Source organism: Marmota marmota, unplaced genomic scaffold (genome assembly GCF_001458135.2).
Source record: "Marmota marmota marmota unplaced genomic scaffold, marMar, whole genome shotgun sequence".
In the NCBI taxonomy this organism is placed as follows: domain Eukaryota; kingdom Metazoa; phylum Chordata; class Mammalia; order Rodentia; family Sciuridae; genus Marmota; species Marmota marmota.
The window spans coordinates 12,088,604-12,104,845 of record NW_026000240.1 but is presented as its reverse complement, the minus strand read 5'-3'; the positions used below and the strand labels follow the sequence as shown (position 1 = coordinate 12,104,845).

At 41.3% G+C, this 16,242-nt stretch overlaps 1 protein-coding gene across 1 annotated transcript in view; it reads right to left on the bottom strand.

Annotated features, from left to right (window-relative positions):
• Positions 1 to 16,242, bottom strand: part of Mme (membrane metalloendopeptidase) — a 123,891-nt gene that overhangs the window by 83,066 nt on the left and 24,583 nt on the right. The gene's annotated exons all lie outside the window — the stretch shown is intronic.

The window sequence follows — 16,242 nt, the reverse complement described above, 5'->3', positions numbered from 1 at the left end:
CCACTTGCACATCTCCGCGCCCCGCGTGTCTCGGCGCGCTCAACCCCGCCTCGCAGCCGCAGGACCAGCGAGAGGAGCAGTTCCCTGGGTGACCTGAAGGTTTCCGCTAGGTCTCCCAAATCCTGCCTCATCACGCGAGGGGGCCGGCACGGGGCGGGGGCGGTGAGAAAGTCCCGGCTCCGGGTCCCCCACCTCACCATTCCCAAAAGGGCCTTGCCAAACATTCTTGGAATTGCTTAGCTTGGGGCTTTCAAGAAAACAATGCACCGGCTCTTCGGGATTCTGTAGTGCGGGTGAAGGTCCCTTGGCCTCCCTAGTGGACTCGGGCAGTAATGCTTCTCCTTCTCGCTCGCCTTCGCTCCTGCTCGTCCCTTTCCTCCTGCGTCCAAGCTTCCTTCCTCCCTCTCTCTATTGATTTTTCACTCTCCTCCTCCTTTGTATTTCTTTCCTTTTCCTCCATCCTTTTCCTTCTCCCTCTCTTCTCGTCTCCCTTTCTTTTTCTTCCTCAGAGCAACACGATGTCAGGATTTGCACTGAAACTCTCCACTCCCGCCTCCTGACTCTGAGGCATCTTCTACCTGTGTGTGTGTTTGGGTTGGGGGTTACAGGGTGGGGAGTGAGAAAGACCGAAATAAAATGCTAAAGTGCGCCTACCTACTAAAATGAGCTGGGGTGTGTCGGGACCCTTGTCAATGTCATGCTGCTAAGCAGCACACACCATTTCGCTTAAGACACTGAGATTCCTTCTTGAGCATTAGAAAAACAAAGAAGTACTTTTTGCACAAAGGAGGACCTTTATTAAAACTGCTTTTCACAGTTATAATTGCCCAGAAGCCAAGGAGGTCAGATATATATGCATATTTTTTTTATTGCACTACTGGGAATTGAACCCAGGGGTGTCCTATCACTGAGTGCCATCCACAACTTCATATTTTTAATTTTGAAACAGGGTGTCTCTAAGTTGCTGAGGTTTGCCTTAAACTTATGATCCTCCTGGCTTAGCTTCCTAAGTACCTGGGAGTACAGGAGAGCTACACACCCCTCAGCTGCTTCCAGTATTTTTAATGCCAAGTGTATAAATCGCTTTAACAATGATCCTTTTCCTTCTTTGGATTAAACACACACACACACACACACACACCCCACCCTGGGAAATTAACTCTGAAATACAACTGGGTTTTCCTGAATTTGGAATTACCTTTTAACATCAAAATGATTTACTGCTATAGAGCAGTCCCTTCACACTAACAAATTTTATGGGGTTTTTTTCATAGTAGAGAAAACTGAAAAGCAAGGAGAAAAGGTAATACATGCTTAGGAAAGAGTTAAGTGGAATATGATAAAAAGACATTTTTGACCAAATTGCATTGCTATACTGTATGTGTGCAAATATATAACAAGTTCTGTTTATTATGTATAATTAAAAAGCTCAATTTAAAAAGCAAAAAAAAAGAGACATTTTGAGAAAATTAATATGGAGAATATCAATTTTCTATTAATACAGAAAATTAATCTAGAGTAATCTGGTGCATGATTTTCACAAGTACTATCCACACCTCTATGCTCCACTGTCTGTGCAAGTTGCAGGCATAGTACTCATGGCAAATTACAGGTGCGATTTCCTGAAATAAGCACACTTATTAGGTTTCAGCTGGAATCTGAACACAGTTCATTTTGACTCAAATGCTTACTTACCTGTTATTTCCAAAACAGACTCCCCACCCCCACCCCCGCGGGTGTTGGGAAGCCAAATACTCTAAGCCACCTGAACAAGTTAATTGAACCACCTGATAATGCAGAATAAGCAGGGTGGGTGAGGCGGAGGTTTCCCAGAACTCAGGCACCACTTTTATGGACAGGCCCTTCCAGTATGCTCTGCTGGGTGTGTCACTCAGCATGGAAATTAGATTATAATGAAGTTGGAAGCTGTCTGTGCTCACTCTGGCAGGCTTCTTAGCTCGGAGGGTTTTGGCCTGCCCACCTGGAGAGGACTCTCCAGCCTTAGGCATCAAGAATAAGATTAGGGAAGGGCAGAATGTCAGCTAGGACGCATGGGCAGTACACCGGGAAACAGTTTTACAGAGGAGACACGTAGAAAATTGATTGACTCAGATTCATTTGGAGGGAAATCTAGGTCTTGTAACACTTCATTTCTTAATTTTTAATACTTCTCAGTGAAATTGCCAAAATGTTATTTCAGCTTTACTTAATAACAAGGAATTAAAATGAATTTGAAAAAATAATTTTTGAAAAAATATAGCCAGTTATCAGTTGTTTCATATGGAGCCATGTGCTGAAAAGTTTAATGTAATTCTGATTAACATAATAATGCATTTTTGGTAGAGGGAGTAGCTTAGCCAGAATAATCCAAAAACTTGTATATTGACTGGAAATGCAAATCAAGCTCATATGCCTGGACTGAACCCTCTCATTGGAGCTTTCCAAGTTCTCTAATTTGCATAAAAGTTTTAAACTGAAAAAGTTTCTTTGAAGGTAGTGGCATACCCCTCAAGTTCAAGAACACCAATTCCCTGCTGATCTCTGGGCCTTGAGCTTGCTAAGTATTTGCTCTGTGACTAACTTACAGCCCCAGCTCTCAGGAATATCTTGATAGCAGAAGAAAATAAGATGGCTTGGTTTGTTTCAGTTATAAACTTTGAACTGACAACTGAAAATGTATATGTAAATGATTTATATTTAATTAAAAAGTCATTAATGAAAAATTTTTAGGCTATTTAGTTATGACCATACATGACAGTTTTATTTCACTCTCCTTGTAAGAAAAAAAATGTAGGGAGAAATTCAAATGTCATCTTGGTGGGGACATTTTACAGAAAGAAGAGTGAACTGAGCTGGAATGTACATCAAAAGAAAAGCAAAGCCTTAAGTTACTGCAGGCTTTCACTTTCAGCTGATCATCAACAATAGGGGTGGATCCCTCACTCATTTAACCACAAGATTGAATCTCATTAAAGTTCATTAGAGACTTAAGTAAGGTTTTATCAAGAATGTGAAATCTTTTCCTAAGGAGGTTGTGCAAGTTGGAGATAATTTCTCTTCTAAAGGACCTCCAGATTCTTCTAGTAAGTAAAATCACAGAACTGAGGTTTCCTGAGGCTATTCAAGGTCACTCAGGCTGGTCAATTGCAAGAATAAGGGAGAGAGTCCCCATGCAGGTGGCCATGCTGTTATTAGCCATGCAGTGACTCAGTTCTGAGAAATGGGAATGATCCAGAAACCTAGAAGGTGTAAATTGCTGTCCGGGAGCAATCTATCTATCTCTGAGAGCCTCACCAAACCTAAATGACCTAGGACTTCCTTTAACAGGACTTGGAAGTCCTGGGACTTCTACAAAGTCTAGTCCTGAGCAAGGTGAAAACTCAGAGCAGAGAGTCCTTCAGAGAACTGGGACAGGGAGAAGAAACATCCACAATAAACTATGGAGAAACACACACCAACCTCATCGCGCTAACTGCTGGTCCCCCAACCACCTCTGGCAGAGTTGCTGGGGTGTCAGTCACGTACTTCTAGAGAAGGTAGACCTTTTTCCAAAAGGTTGACAAAGTGTACCTTTTATTCAAAACTGTATTCTCATCTCCACCACACCCCCCTCCTCTCTCTCTTTAGCTTGAACTCAGGCTAGTAAATTTACAACAGAAATTTCCTGTGAGAATTCATGATCATCCCAGACCTTAGATATCTGAATATTGGGCTGAAAATTCCCAAGTTAAAAATATAGTCAAGTGGTCCCAGTTGGACTGAGCCAAATTTAAAAAAAAAAAAAATGGACAGAATTGCCACTATCTAACTCCTACTGCAGGCACTTCTTGAGAATCAATTTATGAATAAAAATGACAATTGATGGAAGATCTGAAATCCGAGAAGGAATATAGCAGAGTACAGTATTCACACAGGTAAATCTAAGGAAACGTTTACCAGAAAACCATGGTGATAAGAAAAGTTTATGGCTCTTAGCAATCAATGAAGCTGGGTGCATTGGTGCACCCTGTATTACCAGAGACTAGGGAAGCTGAAGCAGGAGAATCACAAGTTCAAGGCCAGCCTCAGCAACTTAGCGAGATTGTGTCTCAAACAAAAAAATAAAAAGGGCTGGGAATGTGGCTCAGTGGTAAGTACCTCTGGGTTCGATCTCCAGTGGGAAACCAATAAGAAAAATTAAAATAAACTAAAATACTAGACAATGATATATGCCGCAGTCTGGCTGGGCACAAATAACCGAGCCGCCAAAAGCCTTGTAGGTTCAAACAGCAACTCTTTATTCCCGAACTCACCTGCACTCTACACACACTTCCCGGGAACACACTCCCTCCACCGGGCTCCACTGCGCCAATTCTCCAGGAACCCCCAGGAGAACTCAACGGGAACTCCAAAGTAGCAGGCTCCCAAGGCAGCAGGATCCGCCCTTATCCCAGCAAGATCCGCCCTAATCCCGGAGCAGGGTCACCTTTCAACCATTCCCTCTAGCAAAATGCCAGGCGTCATTCCGACTAAACTGTGGCTCTCAACAGATATAGATAGTGTGCAAATTAAGAGAGTATTAATCAAAGTACTCCAAAGTCCTTATATTGTTGGAAAAGAATATAATGATACTGATTAATGTTTAGGTCTTACACTTGAGTACATTAATTGTACTTTAAATGTTACTAGTTTTGTCACTAAAAGGATAAAAAATAGAATACATAAGGTTCAATCTTGCAGCAAGAAAGAAACTAGAATTAAACACAAATCAATTTTTAAAAAATAATGAAAGAGAAAAATTAAATATTAAAAAGGGCATATAGGAATACAGAATAAGATGATAGAAGTAAATAAAAAAGTGTTCATCATGGTAAATATAATTGGATCAAATTCTCCAGTTAGAAGACAAAGACTGAAATAAAACAAAATTTGGCTATCCCTGTTTAAAAGAGACACACCTTAAAAATTAAGATTTAGAATGGTTGAAGTCAAAAATGATAGAAAAGCATAAGCAAATGTAACCAAAGGATTGTCAATGTAGCAATATTATAAGATAAAATAGACTACAATTTTACCCCCAGAAAGAGTAATCAATTCAGCCAATGGCATAGTCCTAAACTTGATTACATGTAATAACACAAATTTTAAGTCTATACTTCAAAAAGTAAAATGAGAACAGACAGGGGAAACTGATAAACCACCATAGTGATGGGTGATTTTGAAACAGATGTATTTGATAAATCAGATGCACAAATCAGTACCTGTATAGAAAGATCTGAATAAAGTGTTAAAAGATCAACTAGTGGAAATATGTAGAGCTTTTTGTTCAATAAATGGAGAACACTTGCTTCTCCTTCCCCCCCCACCCAGGTATCTAAGGAATATTTAAAAACATTGATTATGTGCTAACTGCAAATTTTCAATGAATTTCCAAGACTCTAATTATAAGTAATACATCTTGAACCTTAAGATAACTCAAGAGAAATGAAGTCACATGTACACTGGAAGTCAAAAGATGCAAACAAATAATTTAAAATAACACATGAATCCAAGATGAATCACAATAAAAATTTCAAAAATTTGTATCTGAATGTCAATGAAAATGCTATCTACCAATGTATATCAAAATCTGTAGTCTTAAATGCTTTTTACTTAAGAGGAAAAAAAGCTAAGATATATTAAAATGAGTATATAATTTAAGAAGTTAGAAAAAGAACAGAAAGAATCTTAAGAAAGCAAATTGAATGCAGATGTGTATAAAAATGAAAATTAAAAAAAAGAAACCATAAAAATACAAATTTGTTTACATTAAGTATTTATTTTAGAGGGTGTAGACAGTGCAGTTTAAAAAGAGAGAGAAAAAGGAGAGAGAGAAGAAAGGAAAATGATAGAAGGAAGTAAATAGGAATAACAAAACTCATCCATGAAAATGGGATGATCTTCAATATTGAAAAATGAAGGCAGTGTATATAAGATTACCATCTTTATAGGAAAGTAATGTGATTTTTTTAAGATTAATATTAATAAGTTAATTACATTTTTATGTAACAGAAAATGTTAGAAAATATAATCTTAAAAGACTCATCTATAGTATCAAACATATGTATGGATAGATAATACTATAAATGTAAATGTAGACATTTTCCAGAAATAAATGCCAACAGAAATCTTAAAAGTTATAAATTTTGAAAAATCCTGAAGAGCAGGCGATTGTATAGACTGTCAAAGACCAGGTAGTTAACTATGTACCTGGAGTTAAATACTCAACATATTAAAACTATAAATTCTCAAACTGATCTATAGATTGTTATCAACTGAATGCCCAATAGAAATTTTTTAGATTATAATCTAAATAAGCATATTATAAAATGTTTTGTAGAAGAACTAAGAAAATTATAGCCTGGAAAAAAAAAACAAGGTAGGAGTGATTTAACCTACTAGATAGCTTTGAATATTAATAGTAATTTATTAATTTACTAATTAGTAATATTCAATTGGCTCAGGGAAAATAGATCAATCCCTATATTAGGGATGCAGAAATTGACCCATGCGATAAGGAAATATGGAGGAGCAGAAAGGGGTGGGGTGTGATCTCTCTCTGGCCATTTATGAAAGGGTCATGGCCGACACCCCAGACCCAAACAAAAATATAGTGAACGACTTGATCACATGTTTCCCCATCCTGGGGTGCTTCAGAATGCACATCCAAAGACCCAGCTGAACTGTCAACTTTTATGCCTAGTTTACTTTATTATTATTTTTTTAATTTCGTTTTTCCTTGTGCAATCCTGAAGTCATTGATCCATTTTGAGTTGACTTTGGTGCAGGGTGAGAGCTGGGATCTAGTCATATTCTTATGCGTATCTAGCTGTCCCAGCACCATTTGTTAGAAAGACTGTCTTTTCTCCAATGCATGTGTTTGGCCCCTTTGCCAAGGATCAGATGGCTGCCTCTGTGTGGGTTTGTCTCTTTGCCTTCTAATCTATTCCATTCATCCGCATGTCTGTTTCTACGCCTGTGCCGTGCCATTTTTTGTTACTACAGTTCTATGGCATAATTTGAAACTGGCACTGTGATGCCTTCAGCATTGCTCTTTTTACTGCTTAAATTACTTTGGCTATTCCAGATCTTTTATTCTTCCGTATTTTTATTTGGATTTTAGGATTATGCCTAGTTTTGAAGAAACATGACTGGACAAAGATCTGATGTCATGCTAATAGACCGAGTGGGGAACCCAGCAAGCCCTGTCTGTCCAGTTTCTTACTGGCCCCTCAGTGGTAGCATCCCCTCCTCCACTTGCCCCACCCAAACTGCCTTGCTACAGGGCAGAAACTTTCTGAAATGAGGTGTAATGAGGTTCTTAATTTCCCTATGGCTGGCCGTGGGGAAGAGGAATTCTAGTTTCTACAACTTGCCTTAGGAAAGAATAAGGGATAAGAGACTGGAGGACAAAGATCAGGGAGAAAATTTGCTTCTGAGGTTGCTTTTGACAATCCGGCAAAATATCTAAATACCTGTTTAAAAAGGATTTAAAATTCTTTAAAAGTCTGCTGAGACCTGCAGACAGAAAAAAAAAAATACTGCATTCCTATATTATAAAAAAAATTAGTTCTACATGAAATAGGGATTTAAATGTGACAGGTGTAGGTTTATTTAAAAAGTGCTCAAAGTACCAGGAGTACATGGAGGATGGGCTGGCGATGGAGCTCCAGGTACCGCACAAGCTCAGCACGTGAGAGACCCTGGCTTCAACCCCTGGCACGGGAACGAAAACAAACACAAAACTGTGCATTAGTGAACAAATTTGGAAACATGCTATCTGCAAATGTTGAAGGAGCACATGACTCAGAACCACGCAGTTTCCCTTTCAGGCGTCCACTTCAGGAAAAACCTGGAGATAGGTGAGGATTTCACAGCAGCATTGTCTATACTATTTTTTTTTTTTTAACAACTGAAAGCACAGAAGTGCATTAATGGGAGAAAGGACAAAATATTGTAATACATGCATAAAATGGAATACGGTCCAGAATGCAAAATAATCAGCTGCGACTAAACAAATCAATATGGGTGACTCGGGGCAAAATAATGTTGACTAGATTAGCAAGCAACCCCTGTGCATGGTATTATAGATGCAAAGAAAACAAAAAGATGAACCGATTATGTAATCAAGGAATCCGCAATTTAGTGGGTAGAAGAAATCCAAACAAGCATTTACAATAGAATATGTTGATTTTCATAATTGAGTTACAGGCAAAGTTCGCTGGAAATATATGCAAGGGCAACTTTTTGCCATTGGGTGTGTCAGAACACTTTATCCTATAATGTTTTTTATTTGATTTGAGGAATGAATAGGAATTTTCTAGATAAAGGAGGTGACGAGGGCGTCTCCCTTTTGAGAGGGAGAGAGAGCATCAGGAACAGTGGCACATTCTCTGTGTCTTGAATATTGTGTGGGACACAGTGGAATATGCAGAAGGGAAGGTATGGCTGAGATGCAAAGGTAGGGAGACGGAGGAGAGAAAGGAAGCAGTTTCTTGAGGGCCGGCTGCAGAACAATAAGGTGAACACCACGCAAAAGGATTTACATTTTGTTGCCTGCAATCCAAAGACATTTTGTGCAAAAAAGGTCAGAGTGGTTCCCGCCAATGCCTGCCCCAGTGGTGGGAACGGGAAGGCTAGACAGATAGGGTAAGGGTGGAGACAGGGAGCGCTTCTAGATCTTCTGGATCCAACAGGAAGCTCTGTTGGAGAGCCCGTGCCATCATTCTTATGAGAGACGTTTTGAAAAATAAGTAAATGATCTAAGGCAAGCAGAGGAGAGATTTTTGCGGTAGGATCCACAGGACTCGGGGGTTTTGTTTGTTTATTTTTGTTCTTTAAATCTTGAAGGTAGAGAAGAATCAGGAATGACTCTTTGGGTTTTGAGCAAAGGGGAAGCTCTGCCCCCTCACTGAGAGGGAAAGCTGGTGGTGGCGAGCTGGTGTGAGGTGTTGGACATCCTCAAGGTAGCACTTCTGTCACGGGGGACCCTGACAGCGGGACGTCTGTTGCTTCTGACAATTTGGTAAAATGTCTGACCATTTTTGAATGCCACATGCACTAACTGTGAAGGTGGACGCATCTGACTACAATATTATGACTTCAAGCCTCATTGGAGAAAAACAAAAACAAAGATCCCACAAGTGACTATTTTGAAAATAGTCACTGACCAAGCAGTTTCTCAACTGAATATAACTGAGTCACTGGAAATTAAATTTCAAAATGTGGCATTGAGCCAGTTCTCTGGCTAAGCTCTTCCAGGTGCTCTGATGTGATGGGGCAGGAAAGTTCCTACCAGGGCAGGCTTCCCCTTCCTCAACTTAGGGTGCCACTCCGTTTCATTTCAAAACACATCATCCCCCCACTCTCCCAAGAGGAGTGTATGTCTCCTCCCAGCCACACGTGTAGACCCTGGCACTGGCCATATGCAGCCCATATGGACACTTGGCATCCCAGACCTGGAACGGACTCCAGCTCAGAGGGAGTCTGCTTCAGAGCCCTGGGTGGCCAGAGCACCTCTGCATCTGATTCACTCAGGCTGGAGCTCTCTGCTGCATCCCCCTGGGGGTTCCATGGTCCTGATCCAGGAGGTGAGAGGAGGAGATGAACACTGCACCCCAGCAGCCCTGGAAAGAATCTGAACACCTATTTTCCTCGGGGCACGGTGGTTCAGCTTCGCACGGTTAACCTTTAAATCTCTGGTTCTTTCTGACTCTGATCATGGGCATAGATGCTAATTCCAAATAGTTGAAACTAGGAGAAGCAATACAAAGAAATGCAGCTTCTAATAAACCCTTGAGTTGGAAGTTTTAGTCTTTCCTTGAGATAATCACATTCTATGTGTAATCAATTCCCAACTGCTCTTGGATCTGTGACATTTCCAGAAGTGCCAAGTGAAACAGAAATATCTGGATTTTAGACTCTTGTGTTTTACGCTCTATTAGCACGTGGGATCATACCAGTTCTTTTGCAAGGATGGAGCTTGTCTTCAACCCAGCGTTTTTAATTCTTTCCCTCAGGCAGTCGGCTCTCGCACGGAGAATCCTTCTTAACTCAGATTATTAGACTTCACTACATTCTTTAAGTCTGAGTAAACAGAACACTTTAAAATTAAACCTTATTTATGCAGGCAAATGTGTGTGCCCTGTGCCTTTTAGTGTTTTCAGTCATCTCTTGGAATCCCCTGGAGACTGGGTTCAGAACCCCTGCAGATGCCGAATTTGGGGTTGCTTAAGTCCCCTGTGTAAAGAGGCATAATATTTGCATATGATGGGCTGGGGATGTGGCTCAAGTGGTAGCGCACTCGCCTGGCATGTGCGGGGCGCTGGGTTCCATCCTCAACATCACATAAAAATAAAATAAAGATATTGTGTCCACCTAAAAATAAAAAATAAATGTTTTTTAAAAATTAAAAATATTTGCATATGACATAACACATTTCTCTGTACACTTGAAATCATCTCTAGGTTCCTTATAATACCTAACAGAATGCAAATGTTGTGTAAACAGTGGGTATACTGCATTTCTTATTTGTATTATTGTGTGTTGTGTTTTTTTAATATATGTATATATATATATTTTTTTCCAAATATTTTCCATCTCTGTTGGTTGAATCCATGGGTATGGAATATGAGGTTATGGAAAACTGACTGTACTTTCATGAAAATGTTTAAAATATCCCAATGCCAAATATAAAGAAAAGCAGTTCTCATTATTACAAGATTTTTTTTTTTTCTGCAATACTGGGTATCGAGCCCAGGGCTTTGTGCATATGACACAACTGCTCTACCACTGAGTTACATTTCCAGCCATTCTCATTTTGAGACAGGACATCCATAAGTTACCCAGGCTGGCCTTAAACTTGTGACCTTCTTGCCTCAGCCTTCCAAATCACCAGGATGTGCACCACCACGCCCAGTTTCCAAGCTGCTTTTTAATGTATAAAGTCTTTTCAACTATAGTGATGCTATTTCGTAAGTGTATCTAGTGCATATGAGTACACTCTAACTTTTAAAACTAGGTAGGCCATAAAAAAAAATGTGAAGAATTAGTAGGACCATTTGATTACTTCCTGATCATACATAACTGTAAAACAACTCCAAAACATGAAATGGTGTGGTTTGTCTTGGTTTTGCCCCTATCACACTGGCTGCATCGTTCTGGAAGAATTGTCTGTTCCCCTCATCTGCCTGTGACGTCTAACGGTTGTCATTACTAAGGGAAAACAATCTTACTTCCTGGTTGTGCCCATGTCCTGCGGCTGTGGAGCTGGGCAGGGTGGCAGTCCTCAAGGGGGTCTTTCTGCTGGGAATCACTGACATCACACAGACGAGGGCTTCACACAGTCTACCAGGTCCTCACCTGACAACCTGATGGCATTGCCTTTACGCATCTGGAACTCAAGAGAGTCTCATCCTGTGAAGGAATTCAGACGCATTTATTTCTCCAGTAACTCTTTGAAGTAGGTATCAATAAAAGTTAAAAAAAAAAAAAAGAAAGAAAGAAAGAAAGAAAGAAAGAAAGAAAGAAAGAAAGAAAGAAAGAAAGAAAGAAAATAGGGCCTCTCTATGAAGTAATGTTCTCTCTTCTTGTGTTACCACCAGTAAAAGTTTGGGACAGTTTCACAGTAAGGGGGGTGGTTAATATGCTTCTGAGGTGCCTCAGAGGAAAAGGGCCAGGTGAGTCAGGACACTTGTCACAGGGATGTGGCAGCTGCTTGTGGGCCCGGCCCTCTCCTGGGCTTTGGTCAACCTGTCCCCTTCCCACTGTCCCCTCCAACTGTCCTCTTGCTCTCTTTCTGAACACAGGCTTTCTACTCCTGGCCCTCGGCCCTTCCTCGGGTATAATCCAGGCTTCTGGAGTTTTGAGTTCTCCTGGATTCCACAGCGCTTGCCAGGCCTCTCTTCCTGTCTGCCTGCTGAATGAGGCTGTCCCTGCCTTGGTCCCCTTCCTGCCTTTTCTTCCTTGGTGGTTTCTCCCTATGCTGTTGTGTCAGCCTTTGTCTCAGAGCAGGCAATGCCCACACCCACACAGGTTAGCCCGACGTATTGGCCACCTCAGTTCCCGAGCAGGCTTTCCTAAGGCAGGGGCAGCACGCACAGGGGGTCTGGGCTGCACACATCCAAGTGGCTCTTGTACTCCTTCATTACCCCACACAGTCAGTTTCCAGGTCCTAACATTCTCCTCTCCACAGGGTCTCCTCAATCCACCCCCCATGTTCCACTCTCAAGGCCAACACTGGCCAGGGTGAACTTCATTCTCTTATTTTGCCTGAACTGTTATTCTAACATTTTAACCAGTATCCTTACAAAGACAGGGCTTCATTTTCATTTCAATTCATTGTTCACATTACTTCCCAGTTGATTGTCTTAAACAGAAGCTCGGATTTTTTTTTTTTTTCAAAACTGTTCAAAAACTTTCAATAACCCCCTAGTGCTACAAAATTCTATCTTTTCTTAGTTCACTCATGTGAAACCAACTTTAACAAAACTTGTGCTGGCTAAATATATGGGGGGCCTGTTTGAATGGGAGATGCTGTTATAAGTACAGAGAACTGAAAAACACCCAGCTTGTTAATACAACCAGTGACCCTGTACGGGAGCTGCCTATAATATCCAGTTTTGGGGGAGTTATGTTTCTTTCAATAGCTTTATGATGCAGTTTATTGTTACACAATAAACTGCACATATCCAAATGTACAATTTGATATATTTTGACAGATGCATGTATCCCTGAAAGAATTACACCATCATTATAAGAAATTAATCTGTCACCTTCTGAAAGCACCACCTGCCTATTGGTAGCCTCTCTATTGTGACCTTCTTGACCTTGCCCACCTCTCTGCCACTCCATCCTAGTTTGCCTTTTCCTCAATTTTATATAGATGCAGTAATACAATATGTATTTGCTTTTGCCTGGACGTTTTTTACTCAGTGTAATTATTTTAATATTCATCCCTGTACTAGCAATAGTCAGTGTTTGGACTATGTTCCATAGTCTGGGTGTACCATCATGTGTGTTTGTCTGTGTTGATAGATACTCGTGTTTCCAATTTGGGGCTATTACAGTCAGAGCTACCACAGAGATTCGCGTTTAAGTCTGTGTGTGAGCACCTGATCTCGTCTCTTCTGGGTCCTTTTGCTGGGAGTGCAGTGGCTAGATAACAAGGCGGTCATGTTCCCTGCTGCTGCCATCTCATCACCTTGGACAGACTGCCAGGCTGCCTTCCAACCTGTTGAGCCACCTTATATTCTCACCAGCAGTGTGTGCATTTTACTTGCTCCCCATTCTCGTTAACACTGGGTACGGTCATGCTTTTTAATTTTAGCTGTGCTTACAGATGCGGTTTTAATGTGCATTTCACTAATGACTGATGAAGTTGAGAATCTTTTCATGAAGCTGTTATCCATAGATTTTGCTTGGTGAAGTGTCATTCAAAAAAAAACATTTTAAAAAGAAAACATTATAGTTAAAACTATTTTTTTTGGTACCAGGGTGTTTTTAAATTTTTTTAAATATATTTTTTTAGTTGTTGATAGACCTTTATTTTACTTACATATTTATATGTGGTGCTGAAAATCAAACCCAGTGCCTCACACGTGCCAGGCAAGTGCACTACTGCTAGCCCCAGCCATAGCCCAGTACCAGGGTTTTAACCCAGGGTACTTAGTTCAATTTTTTTTTTTTTTTTTTGATATTTTATTTAGACAGGGTCTTGCTGAACTGCTTAGAGCCTCACCAAGTTGCTGGGGCTAGCTTTGAACTTACAATCCTCCTGCCTCAGCCTCCCAAACTGTTGGGATTACAGACATGTGCTAAATTTTTTAAATATATAAAAGCATCTCTATTTTGTCTTTGAATTTTTTTTAATAGATTGTATTTTTTCTTCAATTATCATTGGACTAATGACTATAAGAAAAGATCTTTGGAGAGTTTGTTGGAAGCTCAAGAAAAGCCTACTCATTCTCAGCATTGCTACAAGCAGAAAATACATCAGATGAGCCCAGCCTGATATGCCAGTACTTCTCAGGTTGCTCTGTGGTCTCTCCTCAGTGACCTCTAAACCGTGCTCGGAGCTCTGCCAGGGGACAGGCTATGTAGAGGCATTCAATAACGATGAATCCCACTGTGAATCTTGGGATTTCTGCTTTGACTCCTCTTTAGATCCTTCTAGTTAGGTCAGGAAAAAGCCAAGTTGGGTTGGTGTGGCACCTCTGTACCAATCGTTAACCACATCCCTCAGCCAAGGGACATAAGTCCTCAGACCCAGGGTCGGTGGCAGAGGAGCACATCCAACGAGGATTCTTTTGCTCACATTTTTTTCATTGTATTTACTTTTATAGCAAGTGACTTAGGTTTTCAACCAATGGATGGTAGTGATGTAAAATTTCATATAAATAAAATATGTATAAAATATATGTTCTGGTAGTACCTGGGATTGTACCCTGGGGGCTTTCCCACCAGCTACCTCCTCAGCTCTTTTATTTTGAGACAGGTTTTACTAAGTCAATCAGGCTGGCCTAGAGCTCATGAACCTCCTGCCTCAGCCTCCTGAGTAGCTGGGATTACAGGTGTGCACCACCACGCCCGACTTATATTAAAATATATTTTTAAGTTGAAGAAAGTGAGTTGATTCAGGGACAAAATTTACATAAGTATAGCCAATTGCCATGCAGATTTATTAAAAATCATTAATATATGACTGAATTTGGGAGGAAATTATGTAATATTTAGCTGCAAAATATACTCTAAAACTAAAGTCTCTCCATGGCAAACTAGGGTCCCCAAGGAGGTGGACCAGTTGGCTGGTCATGGGCCACAGGCAAGCGAGGAAAGGAAGAGGAGCCGGCCTAGGCAGCTTGGCTGGGACATCAGCCAGAGAAGCTCATGTTATTTATTTATAAGAAATAGGAAACTTCAGAAAATGTAGGGACAATAGCCATGCATGTTCATATGTGCTCTTATTTCTTTTTACTGGATATTCTTCCCTCCTTCTTCTAAGCTCATTTTCCCCAGGGCTTTCTACTTAGTCAACATGCTCAGGTTTTAAGTTAGATAATTCAAAACTTGATGTTGGAGATCAGTGAGACTCTGTCATGCCCCTTTTTAAGGAAGTAACAGATAAGGAAACAAAACTTCGTTTACTTACATAGTTTTCAAGGAGATTTGAGACTAAGGATAGTCTACTCTTTGTTGACAGCTTTGTGGGGAAAGACCCCCCTCTGCTTTTCCTCAGCTGGGGTCTGAGGGAGCATACTTATGGTACTTATGCGTCTTTGTCTCCTGGGGCCCTTAGGACGGAGGTGAAGTTTGATTGGTTCATTTCACACGTCACGGGCACTTAGGTAAACCTGTGTGCTGGCCACTGGTGGGAGCTTCAGACATAACTCTTCGTGTTCCTAGAACCTCAGAAGGTGCCTGCATTGGCAGGCAGGGCTGTGGCAGGTGTAGTGGGCTGCGCTTGGCTGCCCTTTATCCCAGGTGAGAAGGAGAGAAAGAAACAGGTAGATCCGGGGATACGGAGCTGTGGCCACCTGTACACAGGGGCCAGGCATCAGTGACAAACACGGTGGCTGAAGAGTCCGGGGATTCTCCCTGTGGGTTTAGAGGGAGCATCACCCTGCCACACCTTGCCTCCCATGTGAGGCAGCACGTCTGCCTTAAGACGCTGCTTGCTGTACTTTGCTCCAGCGGCCCTTGGAAGGGCAGTACAGACACGTAGGAGCCCTAGAGTGGAGGGAGGGAGGTCTCCCAAGTAAGGGGACAGACCACAGGACTCTGCCATCATAACACTGCGGTTCTGTGAACTGTGTACCCATGGTCCCACATGATGAGTATGTGCCACAGCCCAGCATGAGCAGTGGACAGAGCCTCTAGCCTTGGCCACAGTCAGTAGCACTGATCTCTGTCCCTGAACCACAGAGCCGTCGTCTTTCTCTCTTGCACATTCTTTTTTTTTTCTTTCCCTCCCCCCATCTTCTTCCCTCCCTTCCTTCCATTCTTCCTTCTTTTTTCCTTCTTTCCTCTTCTCAGTACAGGGGATTGAACCCAGAAGCCCTCCACTACCAAGTCGCATCTCTAGCCCTTTTTCTTTTGAGACAGGGTCTCCCAGAGTTTCCCAGACTGACCTAGAACTTGCACTCCTCCTACCATGGCCTCCTGAGTCACTGGTGCTGGGAGCCATTAGCCAAGTAGGTATGACAATTTCCTTGCCAGCGTACCCCA